Source organism: Cavia porcellus, unplaced genomic scaffold (assembly GCF_034190915.1).
Source record: "Cavia porcellus strain 051 isolate PalLab524CR breed Dunkin Hartley unplaced genomic scaffold, mCavPor4.1 scaffold_2, whole genome shotgun sequence".
NCBI lineage: Eukaryota > Metazoa > Chordata > Mammalia > Rodentia > Caviidae > Cavia > Cavia porcellus.
Window position 1 is genome coordinate 134,005,490 of NW_026947485.1, and position 14,086 is coordinate 134,019,575.

Here is a 14,086-nt window from a genome sequence, read left to right on the forward strand (position 1 = left end):
TAGGAGCAAAGTAAATGTTTGTGAGGAAATTTCTTTTGGAGTTGGAAAAAGGACAAATGTCTTAATGTGCATTTAGTTTTGAAATACTTTTTGACATTTTTAAAGAACACTGAATGATTGACAACATAACCAAATTATCATAAAACTTATTGCCAATGGTACATATGTGTTCAATTGTGGCACTCTTTCTTGAAGATAGCTGTCAGACACATATTGGATTCTGCCTTTTCATTTCATATTTAGAGTAAAAAATATCTATAAGGTCTTTCAATCTCTTGGGTTAAACCAAGCTAATAATCACAGACTAATCAATATGAAGACATCTACAATTGTTAACCTTCACTGTCACAAAAGGATTACTCTTATTGCATAGAGTTAATTGCATGACCTTTGCAAAATATGAAAAAGAATGGTATTTGCTGATTGAAAACTCTGCACACAGTCTAAAAAAGTCATTCATGAAATATATCCAAAGATATAATGGAACATTTCCCAGCCAACTGTGGAAAGACTAGGGCATCAGAAATTCCCTTTTCAAGATGATAAATGGCCAGCAAACTTCTGAGCATATGTTAGAGCTGCTTTCCTCGAAATTTACTGAATACTTACCGTCCTTGGCAGTATTTGAAGAATAATCTTGGATGAATGTGATAGCTTTAGAAGGAAAGATTATGAAACATTTTAGATACCAGTTTCAAATGAGAAGTAAGAGTAACTATAATTTCACACAAATTCTTAAAAGTTTTAAATTATTTTCAAGCAGGGCATATGTATTAATCTTTTTTATATGAATGATATTATTGAGTTTCAGTTGGCAAATGTATTTTCATATCATTTGTATGTTGATTTTTATTTGCTACATTTTTTTGTTATATGATTATGGTAATATGACACACATGATTCTCAAACATGTTAAAATGTTTCAAAATGAATCACTGGATGCAAAAGAACTGAACAAAATTCTACTCTAACTACTACAACTGTGCTTAACCTTTATAGTATAAATACTGACAGTGCCAACTGAAAGTGTTAAAGATGTGAATCTATCTTTGGAAAACATGCGGTGTGAATATTCTGGTATGATATTGTTTCAAAACTAATTGAAAAGCAAAAAATCACACATTATGTAAAATGACATGTGTTTGGATATTAAATTTTGCTAGCTAGCAGTGTACTACTTTTCCCAGCCTACTACTTGTCCTGAGAATGCTGCTAAAAAAAATTAAAAGACTCATGAATCTTTAAAGGAAGCACAGTGCTTTATAGAAGACACACTGAGATTTCTGGTAAGTTCAATTAACTTTGATTTTACATTTCATTCTTTGTGTAAATGCAGTTACAAGTTGCATGATTTTGGGGGAAGATTACTACTGTACTACTAATAAACAAAATGATATGGAGAGGTTATAAAGGAGATCTCTTCTGCATAGGAGAAGGAAATGGTGATTAGAAGACTAGCAGTATATCACAGCCTCTCCAGAACCAGGAATCTAGACACTCGAAAAACAACTTAGCAGAGAGAAAGGGAACAAAACAAAATCAAACAAACAAACAAGCCAACACCCTGTAGGAATTAAGAAAGAGCTGACCCACTGGGTGCTAGCAGGCTGAGGGTGACACCCTCAGTGTAAGTAAGGATCAGAGCTCCCTAACTGCAGCCACCCTCAGTGGCGTAGAGGACTGGAGCTCCTCTGATGATCACAGTTGAGATCATATCAGGAAAACCAGTGTGACAAGCTTCTCCAGGAGAATCAACAGCACACCATCTCCCGCTCCTGTTCTGCTTTTGTGCCGTTGGCAACAATTCTCGGATGGACCTTCCACACGCAGGACCACCCTGATTCAGTTCAGCTGTGTGGTACGAGCTGACACCATAGGTATATGGCCATGAATAGGATTGGAAGATTCTATGGTAATTCTATTTTTAATTTTTGAAGAACTGCCATAAATGTTTTCCATAATGGCTAACATATATTCTCACCAAATGGGTACAAATATTTCCTTTTCTCTAGACCATCACCAGAACTTGTCATCTTTAGTCTTGTAGAGAATAGCTTTCTATTCTGGAGTGAGGTAATATCTGATGTGATTTTTTTCTGAATTTCTCTGATAACTAGTGATACAGAATATTTTTAAAAACATGTATTATCCATTTGTGTATTGTCTTTAGACAAATGTCTAGTTAGGTCTTTTGCCCATATTAATATTGTGGTTTTTTTGCTGTTTAGTTTTTGAGTTACCTTATTGTTAATCTCTTAACAGATGTGAAATTTTCAAATATTTTCTCCCACTCTGTAGTCTATCTCTTTAATTTTGAAAATATTTCCAAGCTTGCCAACCTAAAAAGCAAAACTGAGTAGCCTTGGTAATGCAAATGCTTGAATGTTCTTTTCTCACACACTTTTGTTATCTTTCTACTAATAAAAATAGAGAAAATAATGTGATAAGAATAATACAACTCATGTACACTATCATGGTCACTTTGGACTCTTTCCTAAACAAAAGAATACTGTGAGTCATTCCTTTAACCCTCCTTTGTGCTTTTGAGTCATGCACCAAAATTAAGTCAGGTAATGAGTCATAAAATAGTGTTTGCCGTGTACCATGGTGTGAACAAAATGTGGCCAAGCAGTTTTGCAAGCCGTTAGAAAGAGAGTAGGTGTCATTCAACTGTGTGCTTCCTGTTGGTGGTAGACTTGGGAAACTGAAATCAGGTGTATCATTAAGCAGATCCTAAGTGTATGGTTCTTCAGTATTTATGTGGAGGAAGGAGCAGAGAGGACATGGCTACTTTTTCATGTAAAGTAACACTGCTCAGAAAGAGATCACATAAGTGATCTCTTATTGGATTGGCAGGTGATAGCAGATCTGTGAGATCGATACCATTAGCTTTAACTGCTTTCCCTCAAAGTGACTTCAATAAAACACCAATGCAAGGCAGCAATAAAAATACTATATCATTTTTTTCCCCAAAACACCAGAATTTAATTTTGGAGAAAGCAATATATTTATTATGTTTTAAAAAGAGGGAAGTTGGAAAAAGAAATCTGTATACAGCTTGTAGGTTGAGAAAAAAATGTGAAGCGAAAGCCTGATTTCAGGTATTATAGCAGGCAGAATCAGTTCATATCAAAACTTCATTTATATCCATTGCTCTTTATTTTTAATAGAATGTGTGTATCTATTATGCATTACCCTGACATTTCTGACTTGTGCATTTTTCATTGGATAAGAAAATGATTAATATGCACCACTATGGAGACCTGATTGCACAATAAGATCGCCACCCAACAGTCTTTGGGCAATGATGAGAATATTTTGAATGTTTGTCTTTTATTAATAAGTACAGTTTTTGAAATACTTACAAATTAGAATTCATTATCTTAGGTATAACATGAAGAAGTTCTGTTGTTTTAGAGATTCTTAACCACATATGCTAAACTTTTCTCTGTTTTGCCCTGGGAGTCATGTTTTTTCAGGTATGGAATATGATACAGGAAATTAGGCATTTTAAAAATTCATTAGGATTTGTATTTAGTTGTGAATCATTAGGTGAGAAAATTTTAAAATCTTACCGTCCTGCTACTGCATATGCTTGTCACTTTCATACCAAATATAATTGCATAACTTCATTGGTATGCACTGGTAACAGGTATTCAGGCCTACTCTTTCTTATTGCAATGACTCTCCACTTTTTACTTCTCTTGTCCTTCTAACCCTAGTGACATATTTATAGGCATAAACATATACAAGAAGTATAACAACTTTGTAGAACTGAATGGAAATTACCTGAAATCATGCACAGTGAAACAATTTTGTGATGAGAAAAATATTATCTTTCTTTATTCATGTGAGATGTGTATTTTCAATTGGCCATTAATACTGCTTCAGTGAAAATATGCTAAGGATATATATTGGGTCCTGACCTAGATCCTGGTCTCCCAAATAAGTGTATGGGGAAGGCTTAAATAAAGTGAGACAAGTGATATGATTTTAGGGCTCCAGGAGGGTCAAAACCCATTATCTGAGTTTGAGACTCTGAGAGCTAAGACAAAGACTTCTCTGGACCGCCCATATCTATTAGGTCCAAAAAAAAAAGGACAGGGAAATTGGGGAAAGCATGAGAAATGAGCAGGACCTTTGGAGTCACTTCAAAGACTTATCCAAGTAGTAAATCATGCCAATTTAGGAGACCCTTCTTATTTCCAGGATGACATTTATGGAAGGAGTGAGACTGCAGGTGTGAGATGTCTGCAGCTGCAGTCTCTATCTGCTGAATTGATTTGAGCCAAGTATCCTCAGCTGTGGCCTTATATTACCCTTTAGGGTATCTCTGGCCTCACAGGCCACTACAGGCCTCAGCCAGAACTCATGATTCATAGAGGTTCACTTAGTACGAATCAGCTCCCATCACCAGGTAAGGGGCTGAGGCCTAGGAAAGACTCAAAGATAAACATAGAAAGCCAATTAGTTAATTTTAAATCCTGCTCGGAGCTGCTTCATAGTGGTCTCCAACAGAGAGTCATGCCAAAATATTCCAAGAGAACAGCTGAAGAAATCAACTATTTGAAGACATGTTCAATAATGAAAATGTTACCTGTGTCTTGTACCTAAATTGAAGTATGTTATCTTTCTAAACAGCTTTTTAAAATGCTCTAAGTTTCCAACTGTAATAGTTTTTTATTTTACAAGTGCATTGTGAAATTTTTTCATTATGCTTTTTAATATTCATTCACTAGGTTGCTGAAACTGTCATGCTTTGACATGTACTGTTATGATGTTATGTCCTCTTTTATCTCAATCTCTTCCTTATTCATTAAAAAGTTAGTTATTTTTTATGATTTTTTTAATTAAGGGGAAAAATAAAAAAAAAATTAGCAGGATATATTAGAGTAACTTATTTGATTTCCTATTAACTTGATTTGAAGTCCTGTAATACTCCCACTATCTTGTTTTGACTGATTAGACTCTTCCATTCTGTATGATAGTATCAATTTTGAAGGTATGTGCAACTACTTTGAAGGCAATAAGATTCACTATGATGCCCATTCTGGTTTGACTATTATCTTCTTTGGAAGTCCTGTAGTGTTTACAAGATTTAGGTTTTATTGGTCTTGTTCTCTACTGTTTTGTTCAACTTTATAATACCTAATGAGATAGACAATTCTTTTTAAGGAAGCAAGAGTCATTATGGTAACCACTGTCGATAACGTTGTACTCTGTTTTTACATCATGTGCTATGTCTATCCTTGGTTTTGACTGACTGCTTTGTTTTGCCATATTTGACTTTATTCTCTCCCCCCCAAAAAAGTAATAAGAACTAAGGAGTAATAAAACCCTAAATGTGTAAATTTTGTTGTAAAAAAGAGAGGAAAAAAAGTGTTCTAAAGTATACAATTGCAAGTGTGTTTAGGGGTGTTAAATAGATGCCCATATTAATGTTTTTGGTTGGATCATTGAACACAACTGTTTACAGTCTCGCTGTTTGAATGTCCACTTTGCATGCTTTGATACTGTGACTTGAGCAACTGTCTCTAGGATGATAATTGTAATCTATTAACTGGTGATTTCTTGCTATTTTTTTGTAGTTCTGTATTAATTGTACCCTTACACTGCTTTGTTTTGTTTTGATTTTTCTCTTTTTCCTTTAAAATAAAATTTAAAAAATTCATTACAGACACCATGATTAAAACATCATGATTTTTCTCAATAATTTAGATTTCCAAAACTTATTTATAATCAAACGACTTCATTTCTATATTTCTAGTAGCTCAGTTGTACATAAATTTGACCATACAAATTACTCATGTAAACAGCTTAGTGGTGAGACTTTTTTCATATAAAGCATTGAAAATTCTGGAGTGGTCTTCTCTTCATTTCTTATTTGAATATTTCAACCTCCTCCACTGAGTCTACGCATCTTCAAACCTTCTCCTTACACAATTTCTCTCTTCCAATGTCTTAATTAGAGGTCTTGTAGACTAATATGCTACAGTGTAGCTTAACAAGGCACTTGAATGACACCATGGTCAGTGGTAACCTGTCTGTCATTGCATGATCACAAGAGAAGAGGGAGAGAATTTACAGTAATCCAAGCCACCTTTTCTCCCGTGTCTTGAGGCTGCAGTGCTCCTGTGAAGTCTTGGCCAATGGTGTGAAGAGAGACAAAGAACTTGAATGTTGTATTGTTATGATGAGATGCAGAATTTCTGTTTAAATTATGGCTAGCAATTTAAAAGAATGAATAAAATGTTACATTTTGAAATCATTAAAAACCTCGATTCATTCGGCTGAAATAATTTAACATAAATACTGTTTTAGGGTGATAGATTTTTTATTGGATTATAACTGGAAGTACTTTTATTTCATTTTTAACCCATCTCCCTCAGAACTATGTTCAGTGATGGCCCAATATCACTGGGCATGTTCATCTCATTTATGTTCCCTACCGTGTTTAAATAAGCTATTCTAGAAATATTGTCAAAGATTGCTTCAAGCTTGCTGACTCATTTTCAGTGATTGATGATGCTAGAAATGTTGATATTTTTATTCTGTGCTTTATCTCTTCATGCATTTCTGAGACTGTTTGAATTATATAAAGCGTCATCACTGATAGCTGAAACACTTGGAAATCAATGAAGTGTTTCTATGATCTCTTTTTCATTCTCTTGTAACAGTTTTATTCTCTAATAAAGTCAGAATGGTATGAGTTGGGCCATGTCAGAGAGGTTCTTTCATTGTCATATGTTTTTATTTTAATATGCGGAAGGGTGAAATGATTCGAGTCTCTCTTCTTGGATTTGTAACCCACTTCTCCCACATCCTCTATGTAACACTGAGTTATCATTTTTACCTCTGTACTACTCAGTAAAGAATAATGGATTCAATAGTGATAGTAGAGATTGTTAGGATTCAGTGAGGAACTATAACTAGAGGTCTTAGAGTAGTGTCTGGCATAGCTCTCACTGATGCACAGTTAAGTGTTAGCTTTTCAAATGGTTTGAAAAATATCAGTTTTTATTTTTTACATTCAACATTTGTCAGTTACCTACTGCAAGCACTGTCCAGCATTGACAACTTATTTTCAAAATACTTGTTCTTGAACAAGATTTAGAGTTTAATCAGGGAGTATAGACAGTATAGTAGTGGTCCAAAATTGTCATCAATGTTCTAAAAGGAAAAGTATGCATGTTAATTGAGAACAATTATTCTGAATTTAAGCATTCAAGGAAGATTTCCTAGAGGAAATTGGGGAAATTGAAATCTGCTCAGAATTTTGTTCCACTGAAAACCTTTTTGAGTCACTGATAACAACATTCAGAAAAATTTATCATGACATTTTTGGGTGGTAGATCTCACATAAATTCCTAAAATTCTAATTTTTCTTCTTAGGTCAGTAAATCCAAACACCCCTATTTATTATTTCTGTAGTAAACTCTGAGCTATGTTGCAATTTCGTAAAAATGAATACTCTTTCTAATTCACACTTTCTATATCTAGATAATTTCTGTTGTGTCTTAATGATTTTAGTATTTGTCTGTTTTATCCTAAAATGTCAGTCCCTGGATGTTTTCTTGGACAATGATCTAGATTCTCTGCACTCAGCTGCTAACTTCCATGATTACAGTACAAGTCTTTTGCCATCAGTGCAATTACTAAGTAATCTCTGTCCTTATTGTGTGTGAACATCTCAGTTCATCTTTCCAGTTTATTTGCTATAGCCCCCTGAATCCAGTCATATTTTAATTCTATGAATGCTATAACTTATCTTTGGTTTCTTCTTTTTTATCTTCATTACCTTCATGTCCAAATTAAACTGTATGATCTTATAATTTTTGTCCTGCAAAATTTCAAGTTTTGCCTTTTCATTTTGTATGCTCATACTGAAAAACCAGTTAAATATATCACATCACATGGAAAGATAAACACGTTTTCACTTTCATTTAAAATTCACCACCATTAATCTACTGTGATTTATTAATTCTTATTGCAAATAGTTCTCTAGCCCATCTAATTGACTGTCACAGTTTACTGAATAACTGTTTCACACTTGCTATATTAGTCATCTATTTCTGTGTACTGCAGCAATTGCCATAATATTTAGCAACTAAAAGCAACAAACGTAAATTATATCACAATTTCTGTTGGTCAAAACTATGAGTTAACCATACGTGGATGTGTGTAATAAAGCTGAAATCAAGATCTTCTTCAATCAAGAGCCACAGTGTTTTGAGGCTTCGATGGAAGAGAATGGGTTTCTAAACTCACACTGGTTCACAGCTTCAGACTTTCACTGGCATGGGGTGTAAGATGGCAGTTTCTTGCTGAATGGATCCTTCTGAGGACAGGTGTTAACATGGCAGCGTGGTTTTTCCAGAGTGGGTCTGCGAGAGACTGATGTCACAGTCCTTTCATAACAAAAGTTCAGAAGTGGTGTCATCTTATTCTTACCACTTTCTATTTACTAAAAGTGAATCACGAGGTCCAGTTCACACTTAAGGGAAAGGATTACAGCAGCACACAAAGTAGGAATGATTATCGGATGCTGTAGGGGCTTGTCTCCACAACTTTCTTTCTTTTTTTTTTTTTTTTTTTTTTTGTACCTGGGATCAAACTCATGACCTTGTGCTTGCCAGGCAGGTGCGGATGTCACTGAGCTAAATCCCCAGCACACCCACAGCTTTCTTTTTCTCAGATTTCTAGAACTTCCATTTTCCCATCTTCTTACTCATCTGGTGATCTTTATTTCCATTTGTGAAATGTTAGGAACAACAGTGAAAGACTACCCAGATGATCTACCTGCCGTTATACTATGCTGTAGTGATGGTGTCCTCAGTTTATACTCTGGTGATTTCTTCCCTTTTTTCTCCATCACCTAAAATTTTTTATTTTTTATATTGTTAAATTGAAATCTTCATTGACATAGTATCGATTCACATGCAGTTCTAGGAGATAATGTGAAATCTCATGTGCGTTTTACTAAGTTTCCCTCAGTGATAGCACTTTGAAAAATCATAGACTATCGCCCGAGAATACTGACTTTGAGTCAACCCACTGATCTTACCTGTATTGTCTCTGTTGTGTTTTTAGACATATGCCTCATTTGTATTCAATTTTATCACATCTATGGCTGTGTGCATCCAGTGTCATAACCAAGATACTGAATAGTTCTGTCACTGCAAATACCCACGTTGTTCTTTTAGATTCATACCCACTTCTTTCTTTCTTAGTCTCTGTCCTTTTTACTAATCATTGAAAACCATGAATCTATCTTCTATTTCTAAAACTTATTGTATTGTTATTATGTTAAATTATATTACGTTAAATTTATATTAAATGTTATTAAATAAAATCAAGGTAAGCTTTTGACTAATTTTATTCTGAATAATTACTTGAAAATCTGCTCAAACTGTGTGTAGTTTTTGTCATTGGTTAGTAATATTTATTGAGATCTGTATATCTACGAACTATGGTTCGAGCATTCACACATTTAAGGACATTAGACATGCTTGCAGTTTTGATCAATTGAATAGAAATCCAATGCGTATTTATCTGCAGATTTTTTTGTAAACATAAATTTCCATTTTGGGGGGACCAAGGTCTAATACTTCAGTTGCTAGGTCATATGGTAGTTGCACATTTAGTTTATACGTAGAAATTCACTCTTTTTTCCAGAATGACTTTATCATTGTGTATTCTCATCAATAATATATAAGTGATTCAGTTTCCTTGCATCTTCACCGGCAATTGGTATTGTCATTACTTTCCATTTTAGCTATTCTGAGAGATAGGCAATAATACATCATTTTGCTTTTATTTGCATTTCCCTAATGGCTAATTATATTAAACATCTTTTCATATGATCATTAGACATTTGTATATCTTCTTCAATTATCATCAATTTTTTCATATCACTTTGTGATTTCTTTTACCTTCAAAACTTTTGATACATATACCCCCACCTTTTTTTTTATTCCCAGAATCAAACTCAGGAGCTTGCACTTGCCATGCCTCTGACCTATATCCCTGACCCCACACATATCCCTTTTTAACCACTGCCTCACTTTTTTTTCTTTGCCTGCTTAAACATTTTTGAAAAGCGTGATTCTGTTCATTATACTAATTCCTTTCTTCTTGTGCCTTCTGCAATAACTATTGCATCACATTTTCACTGTGCTTGTGTTTTGGAATCTTCCATTATTTTTGTTGTTATTCTTTGTGCAAATTTTGTGGTTTTACTTCTTTATAAAAGGGCAAAGAAAGTAGATGTTTACAGCAGAGTCAAGAATTTAAAAATGAATAATGAAAAGATCACAGGTGTAAATTTCTTCCTGTTTGCAGGCTTTTGTAGAATGGTGAGTTCAGTTCTTAAACTGAAATCTAGTCAGTTGCTTACGAGTGACAGAATATTCTTTGGGTAGCAATCAGATGTACCCACCAATTAATGTGGCATTTGTGTTCCATGATGTGATGATAGCTGCCTCCTTGAAACTCTTTCAATTATCTTCCTGCTGAATGAGATTTAAAATTTCCAATTGAATTTAACAGTTAAAATATTAGACCTGTAGCACTAGGGCTATGGCTCAGTGTCACAGTGCCTGTCTGGCAAGCGTGAGGTTATGAGTTTGATTTAAAAAAAAAAATATATATATATATATATATGTGTATATATATATATATATATATATATATATATATAATAAATTAAGTCCTTTCTGCACAGGAGTAATGAATGTGTTGATACTTGTCCCCAGCAGTACTGTTAAATAATACAGACATAAGAATCACCTTAGTCAGTTTTGTTTCTTATGTGTTTACCAGAGATTATGTACAAGTTATTTGTGGCTGGGAATTGACCTGTCGTGCTATAGAGATATTTGAATGTTCTGATCCATACAGGACCAAGGAAATCTTTCTATGGGCCAGGTTGTTGCTATTCTATCAGTATGCATGACTTCCTGGAATTTATATGTCACAAATGACTTTATACGTTGTCATTTAAATAGGGTTCCGAGGCACCAAAGGTAATTCCTATTACTGTCCTACTTGTTAAATCTTGATACCAACAATAAAAGTTTAGATTTATTACCCCTTATAAAATCAGTGTTCTTATTGCATAGTTTGCCAAAAGTCTCTATTTCTAAAAGGAAAGACCATACCCGAGAGAGCGAAATGGCCACTGAAAAGGGATGCTACTAACTCATCAGTTTACAAAGATCCTCTTTTATAGCCTACTTCACGCCAAATGATATCTCACTAGAATTCTGATTCCTTGCCACAGTACTTTTACTCTGGACCTATATGCTATGATTTGTGTTGCAGAACTGCTGAAGACTGTGGAAATTTTGGTATTAAGAATTAAATCACTTTTAAAGACCCAGGAGGATGTGTTCTCCACTGAGTGAAACACAAACTTGAAGGAAAATCGAAATGCATAAAAACATGGCAAGTAAATGTAAAACAACAATAACAAATAAGCAGAGATGTCTGGAATATATCAACCTTGACAAAGTGCCTTTAGTTAACCCCGGAGGATTAGAAACATTTTCTGCATTTTATAGGAAAGTTCCTTGTTTTCAGTGGAGCACCTCAAAACAGAGAGAATTTTCAAAATGAATAATAGCTCCAGTTAATTTCTTTGTGTGGATATTTGTTTGCTCCAACATGGCTTCTATCATCAAATATCTGTTATAATTCATTCCTTAATTATTTTATCACTTTCAGTATTTGCTAATGGGAGCATCATGTAATAGCACTTGAAAAGTACTGAGACAGTGCTGAATAATGATTTTGTGTAGTTAACTCTCTGGTTAATAGTCACATAAATTGAAAAATTACTTGGGTTAAAAATTAATTGGGTTAATAAAAGGAGTTAACATTTTTTCTTTCTGATATCTAGTGTAGGTAGTAGTGAAGCAATACTGCATTCCATAACAATGATAGTAAGAACCTCATTGCCTGTGTTGCTTGAATATAGCTGGATTAACATCTGACTAATTTCTTGACATTGTAATAAACATTTATTTAAAAGATTCTTTTTAGAAAATTTATGGGACACCAACAGCCTACACAAACACATCAGTAATAATTATGAAATCTTTCTTCAACAGCTGCAAACCTGAAAGGTGAATAAAAATGTAAATTTACTTTTTAATTGTGTAATCCATGAAGTGAAGTATGTATCGTGGAATAAAAACAAAGGAATATAATTTAAAGTGGTGCTCTGTGAATTGTCCATGAAAATCTGGTGGTAATAAAGATCAGAGCTTATAGAGACATATTGAATTTAAATACATTGTCAGAGTGTGAGGAAGTAAGGAGAACATTCTAGACATAGATCCCAGAAATAAATATCACAGAAGATACCACAGCTTAGAAAGAATTACCACAAAATTTCCTGTTAGATTATAAGGTGAGAGAAATGGAGTTGCACAAGATTATTTCAGTAATATGAACTGAAGCTATATTTGTTCTTGCTCTGAATTCTATACCATAAGAATTTGATTTTACTTAGTAAGCAATGGGATATTTGCCATTTATTGTTAATAATTTTTTATTTTGAAGAGAATAAAACAAAACAAAATAGAATACAGTCAATCAAAACAAAACAAAGAACATGGTACAGAACTTCAAAAAGCAAGATGAAAGGAAATCAAGAATGGTTACCATAATGCCTCTTGTTATCTTCAAAATCAGGCATGATAAAATCAATACCAGCAACAAAGAAGTTCAAAGGAAATCAACAGTGGTTAAGACAAGATCTGTTGTTTGCTTCAAAATAGTTGTCTATACCTTCACACACAATAAATTCAAACAGAAAAATAGTATAAAATCAATAAAAAAAGAATGTAAGCACTATGGGACTTCACAATAAGACAATAAGAAATCAGCAATGGCTACCTTAATGTCTCTTGTTTTCTTTAAAATAGCTGTCCATACCTTCACACATATTGAAATTAAATCATAGAAAACAGACTAAAACCTATCAAAACAAAAGAATGAAAGTATTTCAGGACTTCGTAACAAGATAACAGGAAATGAACAATAGTTATTATAACGTCTTGTTTTCTTCAAAACAGTTGTCCATGCTATCACACATAATAAAATCAAAGAAAACACAACAGAATAAAACTAATCAAAACAACAGAATACAAGCATTCAGTTGTTGTCATTTCAGAGACTTCAGGTGTTCAACTTCCAGTCTCTTCCATGTTTACATCTCCTGAACTTGCTCTGCATGGCTGGGAGGCCAAAGACTGCATTTTCCTTCTTTGTCTTGACATTTCCCTGGGTTCTTCTGGACAAGCACATAGTGAGGTCCCAGGCACTTCCTGCATTGTCTACAATTTTTCTGAAGTGTGACAGATTGGTTCTCCTGGCCAGTGCTGGCTACAGGTTTCTGAATGTGACCATTGGGTGTGCTGGTGCAGGGATGGCTGCTCGTTTTCCCAGCCCATGCTGACTACCTGTGGTGGGAAGCATCCCCAATGGCAGCTGGAGTGCATATGGGACCTGAATTGGTTACCTGCTGGAAGTATCCCCAGTGACAGCTAAAGTGCGCCCATTTCTTTACTCCTTTGATCATTTCCTTTTCAGTTTGTCAAGGAAGCTTCAGTGTATTAGTCTAATCTTGATACAATTCAATTGTGGTCAAAGTATCAGGTATGGCACCACTTTCTTGTCTCCATTGAATAAGACATGCAATACTCGTATTGTTAGTCTTGTTTGGCATGGTGTACATGTTCTGGGGCCCATGGAGCATCTCAGTTGCGGTAGTTCTTACCACTTGATTTCGTTTGAGTCAACAGCAATGTTAGTGATTTACAAACAAACTTAAATTATCTGTAGAAATATTTTCAGTTATCTGGATAATTATCTCACTTTTGAATCAAGGCTGATACTTTCTGGATTACAATTTAACTTTCTGGTGTTTTCTTGATTGGAAAATGAGCTAGTACATCCTGAACCTCTGGTAGCAGGCTGGAGAACTGCTATGAATTAAACAAAGTACTAGAAATGTAACTGGATTTTAATCTACCTAGTTCTGCCCCTTTGGTTAGATTATTTTCCCTTTTACGTTAGCCTT